Below are 16,868 nucleotides of genomic sequence, written 5' to 3' on the forward strand. Positions count from 1 at the left end.
TACCAATTGTGGCTCTGGTTCTGCTTGCTATGCCTTGTGCTGGATTTGATCCACCTAAACTCTGGAAGTCTCGTGGCAATGAGTGCTGCTGGTTAATGTGTGATGAGGTCTTTCTTTTCAACTTGTTGCCCGTCACTGTTGGGACCTCTGTCAGAACTCTGTGAGCTGCCTGAAGTGTTCCCTTCAGTACAGGCTGTTAGACCTGCCTCCGTTCCACCCCTTGTTGTCGGCAATGGCTCCCTGCCCCAAGCCACTCACAGAGCTCCTAACCTGCTAGAAACACGACCTCCCGCTTCTCCCTCCTCCCTTTCTCTTTTAGCTCCCATCTCCACTGCTCCCCACATTGTACACATTTCTCCCTAATGGGGTGCCCTGTGGCTCACAGAAGTTGCAGAGCCAGCTGCCAAGAGCCATGTGGCGCAGCACATTGGTGGAAGGTGCTGCCAGTCCCTGGGCTTCCCATGCTGCACCCGTGTACAGGCAAACAGCGAGGTCAAGAGGAGCAGCTGCTGTCAACACACAGGTGGCACTGTTGAGCTCAGAATGCCGTACAGGCACTGGGACATCAGCCAAACAGAGACACTTTGCCTTTTTTGTATCTGTCCTCTCCAGGCCAGCAGTGCCTCTCTGCAGCAGAATAAAACTGAAAGCACAAACCTCAGCTCCTAGGACCAAAGGCACTTGGGATGTTGTAACTCCCCCAAAAACACACCTGGGCCAAAATGTCCAGGCCTGGGGGCCTAATATGAGGCTTTTCAATCCATATTTAGGCTCCTAAAACAAAGGGGCCCAATTCTCAGCAGTGTTGAGCACACCAAACCCCAGACAAAGGCACTGGGAGGCAATGAATGCCCAAAGCATTTGGAAACCAGGTGGCTTTAATTCAGGTGCCTAAATGTAGGTACAGGAACCTGCCATCCAACCCCCTGATTTGACAATGTTGGCAATCATCTCTTTGGGGTAGGATAACCACATTCTGAACCTTCCAGCCATACCAAGAGACATATAATTCCCTCTGAACAACTAAACGAACAAGGCTAATTCTAAGCTTGCTGGTTTTGTCATGGTTTGGCAGGAATGATATTAGGAATGCCCCATGTTACTTTTTTGGCTTAAAGCAAACCTAAAAGCAAAGACCTTGTACTGCCAAGTTCAAGTCAGCAATAAACAGCTGGATGTATTGTTAGTATGATGAGATTGCCAACACATACAAGCTATTAGAAATACCCTTCCTATAGATGCAGACCACAGGATGTCGTGATCTTTGGCATTATCCAGTGATTTGGCCAGACATTTACACTGCTGAGAAATGCACACAATGGAATGTAACTTTAGTGCCCTTGTGGCCAAGATGGAGTCTGCTCTGCAGGCAGCTCTGGCCAGGAAAAGACGCGCACAGGAATGCAGCAGGGAAAGTCCCTCCCACCCCAGGGGCACATGTTCCAAACCCCCGGAGTGAATACACACACACCGGGATAGTGTAGTGACTATAAGAAAGGGAAATATTTATTTACAGGGGGATGAATGGAGAAAAACGACAGGGGGAAAGATAGGAAGAGCCGTAAAACAGAATTACATTCAACACAAGGCCCCACAGGCCCAGTGGCACCACAGATGGAAAGGGCAGACACTGAGCAATGTGTCTGCACTCAGAGTTCAGGAGTCCTGGGCAAAGTTCCAGTCTGGTAGTGAGTCTGGGTTCCTTTGGTCATCTTCAGCGCCAGTGAACCTTCCCCAGCAAACCCCTCCAGTGCCCTCTTCTGCCGCTCTCTGCAAAACCACACTGAGCGACGCCTCCTTCTTTATTTCCAGTGCAAAGTCACAGGCCCCAGTACTCATGGCCCCATACAGCTCTGGGCAGCAGCAATACTGAGTCTAGCTCTGGTTTGTCCTTCTCAGGCAATTCCTCCCTTGCACGATGCTCCTCCTAGCTCCAGTCCTGGGCGTCCTCAACCAGCCGCTCTGTCCTTCCCAGGAGTTCCGGCAGGTTCTCAGCTGCTTCACTTTTGTGGGGGTCTACTCTGCTCACTGCAGCCCTTCTATCTGTAGCACCAGACACACCCTGTCACTCTCTCCTCTCTCTCTCTCCTCACCCTTCCCCCAAACAACACTTCCTCCTTCTGGAACAATCAGCATTTCCTCCCACAGGACAAAGATTTAAAGGGACCATGCTCTGTAAAACCCCAAAGGGGTTACAGGAATATTTCTAACAAAATAATACTGGATGTGAGAGACAAGCATTTGTTTTATTTTAGACAGTAACTTATTCCATATGGTCCTTTAAAACATGTTAAATGTTCAACCATTTTGGCCTGAGTATTATTTTTTCAAGATGACCTCCTGGCCTGTATAAATCCACTGGGTTTAGCCTGCTTGCTGAACTCTGGTTAATCAAAACAAGGTGCTGAAAGAGCCCCATCATCCTGGCACAATGCATGAGTCAGGAGTAGGAAAGGCACTCTGGATTACCCCATCTCTAGTTAGACTACAAGGGCTTCCCTTTCCTTCTGTTTCCCAGAATGATGTTTACTTCAGCTCTACTGCCATCTCTGACAGCTTTCAGAAGCAATCCACATGTAATATTAAGGTTCTGGCACAGGGGAGAATCTGTGACCTATTTGAAAAGCTAATGTAGTTTTAACTTCCAGCATTTATCTTCCCTGTGTATTTTCCCATGGTGCAGCAAAGTCAAATCAGCGAGGAAACCTTATCATAAGCTCCCAGTCAATTTTCATAGCTAAATCAACAGATGGCAGAGAGAGGAGTCGGATCTACTTGGTATATTAATTATTGGGTAAAAACCTTAAGCAGACAGTTATGCAGCTTTCCAAATACTAACAGAAAAAAAAATTACATCATTGCCTTTCATTATTTTTCATACCTTTCCTCTATCACTAATAGTTTCATCAACATTTTCTCCTGCAGTAAATTCATGAGATGTGAGACTGTCACAAAGCGCATAGGAAGCGACTAACCATCATTGTTAAGTTCAGACAAAGAATCCAATTTATCTCCAGTTGTTCTCTTTTGCAGCTTTCTGAAAGGTTCAGCACCCTGAACCACCAGGCTGGAGTATTGCACAATATCCATATACATAGTATTCATGTACTAATCTATAATAGGATGACCCTATAGTATCTTCTACAAGTCAATGCCTGAGAAGTTTACCATGTTCAAAAATACTTTAGCCACCAGATTTTGAAAAATGCCCTTCTTCCCCAGAAAACATCATATTATAAACAGACTGAAATGAATTTATAAGATCAGCAGTAACCAACATCCTCAGAACAGAATGAAACACCTTAATTATAACCTCATGCTTCCCTCAGAAATACCTACCACACTGCACACTTCATCTGTGCACATATGTCCACCCTGATATAGCTGAGGTTGTATATTATAGTGTGAGGGATAGCAGTGTGTCATGTATCGTGTGTTTCCTTATCAGACAGAAGAAAGTTCCTTGTGGAAGTGCAGAGTCTATCACTGACAGTGCAAATATGCTTTGTAAGTATTAGGATATGGTAAAGAGATGTCCCATAACTTGCATTTCCATGCTCTTAAACGTGGGGGACATCACACTTACTCTTGATTCCTTTAAAATATAGGGTTTTTAAAAAAAATCTGTAATCTATTATGGACTTGTGGTCTCCACATAAGTGTATTTATATGGTGCCGAGTGCTGCAAAGAGTCAATGCCTTGCCCTCTATTGGTAAGGTCTGAGAACACAACAAAATATGGATTGATTTAGATTTCTGAAATTGTATGTATACAACAGAAATTTTATCTGGCAAAGATTTTTATCCATTAGCTACCAAGTGGTGCACAGTCTTTCAGTTATAACAAATAATGGCTTAAAATTACCCTAAATTCTAACTTATAAACACAGAAAAACTTGTTGGACCAGGTCTCTTCAAGATTCATTTCTCTACCAATTTTGGGGTAAATATAAAATGTGGGTTTTTTAAACATACCAGCTGACCAGAAAATGTCAGGCTGTCATGGACAAATTTCAGTCACAGCCCAATTTTGAACACTTCCTGTTAAATTATTATGAAGCGGCATCAAACAAAAACAGTGCAGAATATTCAGAGGGCATAAAAACAATCCTGTTTCATACTAGAAGGCCAGCTAGAAGTAAAGAAAAACAGGAATTGATGCCCCATTTTAAGCCATTTCTGAACTCAACCTTAACAATGTAGGCATAACCAAAAACCTCCATAATTCAAACATAGTTTTAAAAAAACAACAAGAGTTCTGTGGCACTTTAAAGACTAACAAATTTAATTTCAGCAGGCATAAGCTTTCGTGAGCCTCAGCTCACTTCCTCAGATGCAGTAGGTAGAAATGATACAGCAAATAGGTAACATATAGGAGACATCATATACATATAGTTTAAAAAGAACTTCTTACAATTCACTATAATTTTTAATAAAGTAGTAATGTCAGTAGACACTTAGGATTTTAGTCAGATATGTAAAATGGAGAAATATCAAAGCTGATCCAGTCCTACATATCATTCCCATTGCATTGCACATACAGTAGAGAAAGGGGTGCAGATGTCCAGGAAAACTAAATAGCGTCCATTATTTTTGCTATTACTATATACCAATTCATATATTACTTTCATTGTCTTTTGAGTTGAAAGTTCTTGTGGCTGCTCCTTATCTTAAGGTGAATGTTTCTGAAAAGTCTGCGCAAAATCTACATACCTGTTTCTGAATTGTGACAGGATGAAAAAAGGCATTTTTCCCATTGCGTAACTTTTTTTCCCAACATTTATGTTCTATGGACAACATAAAAATGGATGATCACTTAGGGAGTGATTTTCCATGACAATGGAAAATGTCTGTCTCCACTGATAAGACCATGCTTGATTTAAATCTTCCTAACTTAAAATAGCCTGGTTGGTTACCTTTAAACATGCCGTGATGTGTAGACCTTGAAGAATGCAACAAAACAAGACAGGTTTAAGACTCTGACCTCTGCTTCAACTTGTAGATAGACTTCTTCCCCTCCCACTACTCACTGCCCAACTTCCACTACTCTACCCACTCTTCTGACCTGAATCCTTGCCCCAGACCTAAAGCAGGGGCTATTTCTTCAGCTTACTACCATGCTTTCTTTTAATTGTCCCTGTTAGTCACAATTGTGTCTATCCAGCTACAAGTGCAGTGAGCACTGCACCAATATTCTTGCCATCAAGCATAATAGCTCTCATCAGCCATAGAGCTCAAAGTGCTTTACAAAGGAGGTCAGAATCATTATTACCATTTTATAGCTAGGGAAACTGAGGTACAAAGAGGAGCAACCATATTCCCCAAGCTCAATCAACAGCAGAGCCAAGACTAGAACACAGGTCTCCAGAGTCCTAGTCTGCTATGCTTTCCTCCAGACCATATTACCTTAGTAGCGCCAGGACCAAAACTTTCACTGTGCCTGCTGCAGCGTTGTCTGTACAGGTTGGCAGTGCAGCAAGGTGGGAAGTGCCCTCATTCATTGCAGCCAGGTGTCAACTCTGGAACCTGCAGATAGCAAGTGAAATGTCAAAACCTCGCAGCTGATCATTTTAGCAGAAACATCCAGCTAACGTGTGGGCACCATATGGCTACAAAGGGTGTGTGGGAATCCGAGCTGAGAGGGATGTGGGTGGGTGAATGGGCTGTACATGGAGGAGGAGGAGGGGTTGAGTGAAAGAGGCTTGTGGAGTAGGGAAGTTCATACTCCTGCCCCAATCAGATAGGCTCAGCCTCTTGCTCTGTACAATCATATGACGCCCCACATGCTAACCCAATGGATCCACCACTAAAAGTCTTGCTTCTCTCTCCCATGTCCCCCAATCCATTGCCTCCATCCCCCACAGCCCTGCCCACAGGCAGCCCTGCCCCCACTTCTACCTATACTTCTTGACAGTCTGAACTAGGGAAAGTATGGAGCAAGCAGGCTGCGGTGAAGCACTGCGGCAGCAAAGGGGGAGCCTGTACCCTCTCCAGCTCAACTCTGTTTCCCTCCACTGCACCCCAGAAACTCAGTGACAGCCCAGTCCCCAGCTGAGTCCTGGCAACGCACAATCAGCAGGAAATTGCTCCCCGCTTGCAGAGCTGGAAACCTTCAGGAAAGAAGAGATTGTTTGGGGAACCAGAAGCTCAGGGGAGAGAAGCCAGAGCTTGCAAAGTCTGGGGAGTAAGTGAGGATCTCAACTTTCATTTGAAAAATAAAGAACATTTCTGCCCCTCGTGGTTGCGGAGGGAAGCTCAGAAATGTGACCACTAGAGGTTTAAAAACCAGAGGAGAAATAAACTGATGACCCAATTTATTTATTTTAAAACCCCCATGAATTTTAAACTAACCTCATGACTTTGAGGCTGGACTCACTCCTTCTGAATGTGTAGGGTGGGCTAGACTGTACTCACCCTCACTCCACACAGTGCTCTGGCCCCTACTAGTGATGGCTGGGTCACAGATAGCCATGGCTTGGCAAACAGTGCTGATTCTTCTGGTTTAGGCAGTATAAGCTGGTGCTTATAAAGTCAGAGGCCTTAGGTTCAATACCTATTCCCAGTGCCCCACCCCAGGTGTGTAGGGTTACATAGCCATAAATCCAGGAACTAGGAGGGCATTCTCTATACTGTGCTCCCACCAGCAGCTGCTCTCATGTCCAGACTGGTATCCACAGCTGACTCTCTGTAGTCCTAATACACATTTTAGATCATGTATGTAGCCCCTATGGGGAGGCAGACAGTTTTGCCAGGCACTCTAGAATCACCAGTGTGACATACTAAATAATAGAAGAAGATTTTAATACATGATTTGAAGGGTTTTCCATGAAACAAATGGCACATGATTATCTCAGATTATTTTACACCATTGAATCCAAAGGTCCATAAAGAAATCCATTCCAAGACAGCACAGTGCCTGAAACTTAGGAAAGAGAATTCACAGGCATGTGAAAGTGGAAGTTGAAAGTCTTGTACCAATTCAGTTTCATTTCTCTTAAAACATCTACTATATGTTCTTCATGCTCTACTTAAATTTGTTTTCTTTGTTTCTCTATTTTTAAATTATAATCATTCACAGAACCTCAGCAGCATTTATTGCCTTATCACTGATTGACTGCTTTGCCTGATATGCATGCCTTATCTGGTTTATTGCACAGCACAGAGAAGAGAAATATTAGCAGTTCATAAATCTTCAGAGATTTGAAATATCTCAGATGTTCTCACAGAATTCTAGGCATGCACAGCTAGTGAGAGACAGCCCCTGCCCCAGGCAGCTTACAGTCTAATAGTCAAGACAGTCAAAGAGTAGAAGAAATGGACTGTTATTGGCCTGATTTCACAGCTAGGGGATTGAGGAGCCCAGCTCTCTTGAGTCTTCCTCTCATTATAGTCATCTGTACACGTGCTGCTCTTTTATTTAAGCCCACTGCTTTTCCTGATGTGGAAGGCCTGTAGGACTAGGTTAAATAGCATGCCCCTAGATCATTACTATTCAGTATTTATATTGCAGCGTGTCCTGGGGCACTGATCAGGTCCTGGCTGGGCCCCACAGGGCTAAGTGCTGTACAAACCATTGCCCTAACCACAGCCCTAACATAAAAAGATACAGTCCTGCTCTGAAGAGCTTTCAGCTAAAGACAAACGACATCTGAAGAGTGTGGGAAGAGGTCACTGTCAAATATCTAGAATATTAATATCTGCACACTTACATTATTATATGCTGAGGTCAGATTAACGGATCATAAGAGCTCTTCTGACCTTCAGATCTATGAATTAGCATTTGTTAGTCTTAACTTTCCCCATCTGCCTCTGCCCCCAGGCATCATCATTAAGGGGATGATTCCTTATAGGCATCATGGAGAGATTTGAAGGAGAGTGGCATTATAGAATGGCTCAGGAAGGGCATTCCAGGCACAAAAGACACCACAGAAAAGGGCACATATGTGAGACACTGACACATGATGGACACAGCTAGGCAGAAAGGTGAAGCAAGAGCAGATAGGTCAGGAGGGAAAGAGGAGTAATGTACTTGGAAGGAGAAGATAAGAAGCTGGAACCTAATATAGCATCAGGAGAACAGCAGGATATGGACCATGAACTTCAGAAAAGCAGACTTTGACTCCCTCAGGGAGCTGATGGGCAGGATCCCCTGGGAGGCTAATATGAGGGGGAAAGGAATCCAAGAGAGCTGGCTGTATTTTAAAGAAACCTTACTGAGGGGGCAGGAACAAACCATCTCGATGTGCAGAAAGAATAGCAAAGCACGATTGGAGTTGCAGCTAGCAAGGGACGTGAAAGGGAACAAGAAGGGTTTCTACTAACAAGAGGAAGATTAGGGAAAGTGTGGGCCTCTTACAGAATGGGGGAGGCGACCTAGTGACAGAGGATGTGGAGAAGCTGGGGTAATCGTGCCTTTTTTGCCTCTGTCTTCACAGACAAGTTCAACCCCCAGACTACTGCACTGGGGAGCACAGAATGGGGAGGAGGTGAGCAGCCCTCAGTGCTGAAGGAACAGGTTCAGGGCTATTTAGAAAGCCTGAACGTTCACAAGTCCATGGGGCCAGATGCAGTGCATCCGAGGGTACTGAGGGAGTTGGCTGATGTGATTTCAGAGCCATTGGCTATCATCTATGAAAGCTTGTGGCAATTGTGGGAGGTCCCTGGTGATTGGAAAAAGGCAAATATAGTGCCTTTCAGGAGAGGGAAGAAAGAGGATCCAGGGAACTACAGACCCGTCAGCCTCACCTTAATCCCTGGAAAAACCATGGAGCAGGTCCTCAAGGAATCCATTTTAAGGCACTTGGAGAATAGGAGGGTGATCAGGAACAGTCAACATGGATTCACCAAGGGCAAGTCATGCCTGACCAACCTGATTGCCTTCTATGAAGAGGTGATTGGCTCTGTGGATGTGGGGAAAGCAATGGACATTTGACTTTAGCAAAGCTTTTGATAGAGTCTCCCACAGTATTCTTATCAGCAAGTTAAAGAAGTATAGGCTGGATGAATGGACTATGAAATGGATAGAGAACTGGCTAGAGCATAGGGCTCAACGAGTAGTGATCAATGGCTCCATGTCTAGCTGGCAGCTGCTCACAAGCGAAGTGCCCCACGGGTTGGTCCTGGGGCTGGTTTTGTTCAACATATCCATTAATGATCTGGAGGATGGGGTAGATTGCATCCTCAGCAAGTTTGTAGATGACCCTAAGCTAGGGGAAGTGGTAGATACTCTGGAAGGTAGGGATAGGATACAGAGTGACCTAGATAAATTGGAGGATTGGGCCTAAAGAAATCTAATGAGGTTCAACAAGGACAAGTGCAGAGTCCAGCACTTAGGATGGCAGAATCCCAAGCACTGCTACAGACTGGCTAGGTAGCAGTTCTGCAGAAAAGGACCTGGAGGTTACAGTGGATAAGAAGCTGGATATGAGTCAGCAGTGTGCCCTGGTTGCCAAGAAAGCTAATAGCATATTGGGCTGCATTAGTAGGAGCATTGCCAGCAGATCGAGGGAAGTGATTATTCCCCTCCATTCCGCATGGTTAAGGGAGCATTTGGAGTATTGTGTCCAGTTTTGGGCCCCCCACTACAAAAAGGATGTGGACATCTTGGAGAGAGTCCAACGGAGGACAACAAAAATGATTAGGGGCTGGAGCACAAGGCTTATGAGGAGAGACTGAGGGAACTAGGCTTGTTTAATCTGCAAAAGAAAAGAATGAGGGGGGATTTGATAGCAGCCTTTAACTACCTGAAACGGGGTTCCAGGGAGGATGGAGCTAGACTCTTCTCAATGGTTGTAGATGACAGAACAAGTTGCAGTAGGGGAGGTCTAGGTTGGATATTAGGAAAAAGTTTTTCACTAGGAGGGTGGTGAAACACTGGAATGGGTTACCTAGGGAGGTGGTAGAATCTCCATCTTTAGAGGTTTTGAAGCTGCGGCTTGACAAAGCCCTGGCTGGGTTGATTTAGCTGAGGTTAGTCCTGCTTTGAGCAGGGGGTTGGACTAGATGACCTCTTGAGGTCCCTTCCAACTCTAATATTCTATGATTCTATCAGCACTTCAGTGGAAGGAGTGAACTGTGAGGGCGGAGCAATATGCAAGGGGGATGTTCTGTTTTGCCTGGACTGGAGAGGGGCAAAGAGACTGGAGAGAAAGAGCTGATGTTGATCAGGACGAGAGATGATGGGACTTTGACCTTGACAGTGCTGGAATTCTGCCTAAGATCCTGAAGAAGCACCTAGTTTTAGAGATACATTTCCCATTAAGAGAGGCCATTTCACATACTGTTGGCTAAAAGGCTTGCTTTTGCAATTTGTGTTACAGACATTCAGTCAATTTTCTTGGCTCAGGGAATATAAATAGGGTGCTTCCATGCAGCTGTCTGAGGTCAGTCACTTCTCATTTTTAAAGACAGGAATGACTTCCTCTGGAAAATCAATGTTAGTTCAGAAGTGTCAAACACACTGTGCAGAGAAGGCTAAATTACCTTTGCAATGAGGGTCCACAGGCTACAGCTGAACAGAGAGGGTCATGCACTCCCTTCAATTCATCCTGGATCTCCTGCTGATGTCATCAGGGGCATTGCACAAAGATCAAGTGTAGAATGTGGCCTCTGGTAGCGACTGAGCAGGCAGGCACAGACTGAGCAGCCATTAGTCTCCTGGGCAGCATTGCCAGCTCTCACCATTTTATCATGAGCCTCATGATATCTGGTGTTTTAATTCAAGCCCCTGCTCCTGGAGACAGGTGATTATATCAGCATCTCAGCTTTCTTTAAAAAAAAAGTATGTTTCTAGTCTTTGTGGTTGCAGAGAAAATCTGGCAAACGTGACCCCTGAAGGCTCAACAAGCAGAAGGTAATGAAACAGAACCCCAAGAGTTGTGACGTTCTAAATCTCATGATCTTTCAGCCAACTTCTCCCTCCATGGGACCCTGGTCAGGAGGTAGGATGCAGCGAGTGGTGCAGGGATGTGATGGTATGTTAAAATCATAGATCACTGATGGTTCCCAGTGCAGAGCAGGCTGTTCTGGGTGGAGATTCATCATAGGAGCTCTTCAGCCTGTTGTAGAAGCACAGGCCCTTGTGCATGCAATGGTTCAGTCTGCCTCTCTAGACTGCACAGAGAGCCTCGGCAGTACTGCAATGAGCCTTATCGCAGGACAGCTGCCTAGGGAACCAGCTGTACCATCTGCTGAACGCTTGTGTGGGGAGTGGGGGAGGGGGAAGGGACCTCTCTTCTGTCACAATCTCCCTCCCATGGAATTCCCTTTCTGTCTCCCAACGCTTTTGCAAGTTCTGGCCTGTCACCACCCTCCAACCCTCCTCCATGTTCCATCTTCACTTCCCACCTTGCCCCTAATTTCTACCCTTTTTTTCTCCAGCCCATCCCTCCAACCTTCATTATTCTTATCCAGATATAGGGATTTGCCTACACACAAAAGCTCACCTGCTTTAACTGTACACGTATAACTACGTCAGTTAGGGGTGTGATTTTTTACCAGTATAGTTACACCTAGTGAGGAGGCAGTCATCAACTTCGATAATTCCTAGCCTACTGCAATGCCCCATTTCCCAGGGATGCCTAGCCTAATGATGTCCTGCCCAATTGCTTCTCTCTCATAAGTTTTCCAAATTATAACAATCAGGAGAAAGTCCAGAAAGCAGCTTTGCTGTCTCCTTATCCCAGGGCCCCCAGGATCATTCATTAGCGCAGAGAGCACATGCCATTTCTCTGAAATTTCTCAAAGGTTCCATCAGCCAGGACCAAGCTCCCATGTACTCTGAGATGAGCTTGACCTACATTCTGCAGCAGGGCCCTATGGTTTCTGCAGCATATGTGTGTAGCAGGCAGGAAATTGTGCTGTGGCTTCAGATACTTTTAAATACACCGAGGTTTGTAGAGAATGAAATATGAAAATGGACAATAGCCTCAAAATAAGATTTCCTGTGTCATTGCATTGGATATTAAATTGGATATTAGATATTACACTAGCTCTACATCTTTTAGGTTCCAGTATTCTGCAGAATTTTGTATTGACAATACCAAAGTTCACTGTAGAAGATACAAAAAGGGATGAATGCTGGAGGTTTGGCAGCTATGTAGAGGACAGATGGCCTTTCAGAACTCAGGAAAGCAACTTGAGAGGCAGTCTGGAACTGCCATTTCAACATCATCATACAGTTTGAGCATTAATATCCCCTTAAGAAAAATAGGGAGTGAGTTCACACATCTCTGACTTTTTGTTTCTGGCTGTCTGCAGACTCAGGCAGACAAAATGGCATTGACCACATTCCATTCAGATGTTGGAGTTTTTCGTCACAACGTATTGGCTATCAAATACTTTATTTCAAATGAAAGCTTAAATACTAGAGCACAATTCTGTGGTAAGAGGTGGGTACTGTAACAAATTCCCTGGTTGCAGAGTTGCCAAATGTCTGGAGTTCTGGCCATCACTTCTGTTACTTGAAATATTCCCATCTACCTAATCTATCCAGCTAAGGTCATTCTATCACCTTGGTAGTTAAGCTTTATCCTTATGTAAAAGGGCTGCTCAAGGAATTAGAGAAGCCATAGATTGAGAAGTGCTATTAGATCATCCAGACCATTTCCCAGCAGGATTGTTCCCTACAATCAACATTCTAGCCTAGTTTTAAAAGGCTCAACCAATGGAGCTCTCACCTCTTCCTTGTAGTATCCATTCCATACTCTGATAGATTTCATGTTCCATTAAATCCCTCTCCTTCTTTGGTTGTTTTACAATCTTCAAAGCTTAGTAGACTGTTATCATGGCTTCTGCTGATAGTCCTGCACACAAGGAGCTAGACTCAGGGCTTGTCTAGATTAGGAAGGTTTGTTCAGGAGTAACTATGTAGCTATATTGGTGCCACCTCATGAGGTAGATGCACTGAACTAGTGGTGAAATGAGGCTTGGACCAGTGATCACCATGACCAATCTACACTGTGGAGTGCAAACAAACTTGGAGTAGACAGGGGTTCCAACCACCTGGGAAACCAAAGAAACATCATGTGATGTAGTCCGTGTCAGGAAACCCTTCTGGGAACTGAAAAAGTGCATCACACACAGCAACATGGCCGTTTTCCTGCTGTCTAGCTATTGGGCCATAATGTTGCTTCTGAGATCAATGAACTTTTTCACTGGTATGAAAAACACCACAGTAAACATTGCCACAAACTTCCAGAGAGGGCACACTGAAAGGATTTACCCCGGTGCCGTGCAGGGCATCTCGCTGGAGACGCCATTCGACCTCAAAGTGCTCCAGTGGCTGAGCCTCCCTCACTGAGAGCCCGCTGAGGACACAGGGAAGGTGTCCATCAACAGGGGACAATTGACATTGCTGCCTTGGCACAGCCATCCTGTACTGCAGGGACCCAGAAGGGAAATGGGCAAAGATGTGCACTGAGGCTGGGGAGTAGTTCAGTGAAGTGATAGCCACTGAAGACTGTTATTGGGTAAAGCAACATGTGATTCCACAATGCATGCTGGGAGCAAAGAGCCTCCAAATCCTCAGTTGGGGTGCCATTTCTTGCAATAACCAATACTTCTATTCAAAGCTAAGTACAATGTATTAGTGTGCAGCAGCCTGAGGATCTGGTCTTATCTTCACTACTGGCCATTTCACTGAGGATGAGGGCGTAGGACGTTTTCAAGCAAGGAATAATTTAAGGGTTATCTCACCCCATTCATTCAAGAGTTTGGAATCCATCTTTTCCAAGATATTGAATAGAAAAAAAATAGACTACAGCATTCCACACTGCTCTAGGTTTTGTACCTCATTATGTGATTTTGTTCCTTATCTTTAAAGCTTTGTTGTTTTCACTCTGCAATGGCCTGAGACATGCTGCAGCAATTGCATTTCCTTCAGCAGGAAGGTTAAGGGGGTTTGCGTGCTGAGCAGAAAGAAATGTGCAGTCTGAAGGTGAGTGTTAATGAATGACTGCATGGACAGTGCATTAGTTCAGCATGACAAGCTCATGGACTCTGTTTCTATAGATGTGTTAAAAACTTGAAAGGGGCAAAGAGAAATAGGGCATGAGAGTGGGAGGGAAGACTGGGAGGTGGGGGCAGAAGAAAGGAAACTGGTCCTTCTGCCCCATCAGCACACCCCTGACAGTGTCCTCTCCTATCTACTCCTGGTCTCCCATCTCTGTCATGGCTCCTGGGTTCCTCCCTTCCCTCCCCACATTGCTGCTTTGTCTTGACCTACTTCCATTAGAAATATTTCAAAAGTAAAGGCTTAATTGTTTCACCTCTGACTTTTTCAAGTGGTGAGTGAAGGGTAGGGTGGCATAACATCAGGGGAAGATGGTGGTGGGGAGCCACCATGACCCTTCATGTCTGTAGGCTCCACACCTCACCTATCTTTGCTGTTATAAGTCAAACTTATGAAAGCAGCTGTTGATGGATCCCGTCCAGAGGCCTCCATTTGAAAGGAATTGGTGACTTAATTGCTGTGAGGTTTGGGGCAGATACATTTGTCAGTGGATTATAACTACTTCCAAGAGGTTCTAAAAATCTCATTGTTTCCCCATTATTGGTTCTCTTACTTTCCCTTGGCAAATTTTGACCTCCTATTTTCTGTAGCTATATTTTAAAGCTTGCTGTTGATTCTCGGTCTCCATCTAGCTCCCATTAGAGATTTTGTTTCTGTTATTTGTATTTATATTCCAGTAGCCCCAAGTGCTGCACATACACATAGTAAGAGACTGCGCTCATTGGGGCAGGACTATCTAAATGGGTTGCATTTTCAGGTTTGCCACAGAGCTCCCCTATGACCTTGGCCAATGCAGTTAAACTCTCTCGGTCTCAGTTCCCTATCTCTAAGAAGGCGGATACTCATACTTCCTTTCTCCCACTCTTTCTCTGGCATGTCTCTTCAGGGCTCAATGCTGCCAATGGTCCACATGGGCAAATCCCTTCACCTGCACACGGTGAACTGTAGGATTAGGGCTTTAGCCTGCGAGCTCTTTGAGACAGGGACTATTTCCCACTGTGTGTATGTGCAGCTCCATGCAGAATGGGGCCCTGGATCTTGGCCAGCACCTTTAAGCACAGTGTAATACAGATATAAGAAATAATATCACCATCATTGTTTCTAATAATCATATTCAGGGTTCATCATCTGTCAGGATTTTCTATGGTTTCCTTCCTCTGATGAAATAAAAAGCCACAGCCACAGTTAATGTGTGAATTCACCAGCAAGAGGCACTAGGGAAGCTGAATCATGAAAAGCTAGTGGGCAGAGAAAGGCAGGCTGGCAGTAGCTTTGTACATAGACACAGGGTATTCTAAGGGAAGTTAATATGCTATGGACTGTTGACTTGGTCCTCCTTCAGGGTTTGGTAGGGAAACATGGCCTAGTGTTCAAGGCTGCAACCCATGAGCAGCAGCAGGGGGATTGTGGGGAGGGGAGCCCGGGGCCCTCCCACTCCACCTGGCTCTGACTCAGGGCCAGTGGTCTGGCAACTGAGGCTGCTTAAGGCTGTCCTCTCTGGGACACTTCCTCTCATCACTCCTCTCTTCCCCCCTCTCCTCAGTTTACTCCAGTGCTGTTCCCTGTTGAGGAAATCCAAATCAAATAAGTAAGAGGGGATTACCACTGTCCAGGACCCACAGGCAGGAGAAGGGGTGGGATACTTCCCTTCTCTGATTATTTCTGGGGTGGGTCCTCCTTTCCCTCTGGGAGGGTCCTTTAGGGCAGCTGGGTCATAGACCAGCTGCTAGGCTAGGCTTGACTCAGCACTACACTGCACAAGCTCTGTCACCCAAATGAGGTATTTCTCTCTGTTTTAATTCCTCCACCAGATGGAGCATTTGCTGCAGGCCTGGCAGAGCAGGGCTGGCTAGGCCCAAAATAATCCCTTAATTCCTTGTTGCCCAGTGTGGGGTTTCTACACACCATCACATTCTCTTACCAGAATTAGTGCCTTGGGTTTCTAGAAGACTTCTGCACCTCATGCAGCAAAAGAGCTGGAAAGTAGGTCAGTGACCATAACTGTAAGGAAACAGGAAGCTTAAGGGAGAACTCCGCTACTGACATCTAATTAAACTCTGAGCTCTATTGGTTACTGTTGTGCATACAAGGTTTTGGCATGCTTTGCAAAATAAGTATCAAGGACAATGTTTGTATGTTGAGCCATGACTTATTTGCTTAGCTCATTCATTTGCTGTATTATTACATCAAGTAAATAAAAGGTGTTATTTTGCTGACACAAATATAGATATATAGATAGATAGATAAATAGATAGATAATGATGATTATACATCCCACAGATGTCAGAACAAGGCCAACACACCTTGCATCCTGTGGATGCTACCAAAAACAAATAATCATACCAAATAATAATTCATTTAATTTCTTAAGACTAATAAAATAATGTATCCTCTGTGCACATTTAGTAATTCCTATTAAATATTATTTTGTTCACTTATTAATGATGGTTATGTATTTTTATGACGGTGGCACCTAGAGGTCTTGAGGAAGGATTGCAGTCCCCCCTTTACTAGGCGCTTCACGCACAGCAAATTTCAAATTGCCTCTGCACCAAAGAGTTTTAAATCTAAAGAGACAAGACAGACAAAAAGGGACAGACAGATGTCACATACAAGTGTGCTGTCCTAAAATGTTGAATTATTTAGGCTCTATTACTTAGTCATGCAACTAAAGGGTAAGTTATAAATTATTAGGTGAAAACAATACTACATAACAACTATAATAATAATACCTAAGTCTTCTATAGCACTTTTCATCAGTAGATCTGAGAGCACTTTACAAAAGGGGGTCACTACCATTATCCCTATTTTACAAATGGGGAAACTGAGGCACAGAGCATTTAAGTGACTTGCCCAA

General features: G+C 44.6%; 1 protein-coding gene across 4 annotated transcripts in view; it reads left to right on the forward strand.

The window, feature by feature from the left end:
- Positions 1-16,868, forward strand: part of SLC8A1 (solute carrier family 8 member A1) — a 329,809-nt gene that overhangs the window by 10,539 nt on the left and 302,402 nt on the right. The gene's annotated exons all lie outside the window — the stretch shown is intronic.

Source organism: Emydura macquarii, unplaced genomic scaffold (assembly GCF_026122565.2).
Source record: "Emydura macquarii macquarii isolate MOO-44397 ecotype Brisbane River unplaced genomic scaffold, CSIRO-AGI_Emac_v2 contig_3305, whole genome shotgun sequence".
In the NCBI taxonomy this organism is placed as follows: Eukaryota; Metazoa; Chordata; order Testudines; family Chelidae; genus Emydura; species Emydura macquarii.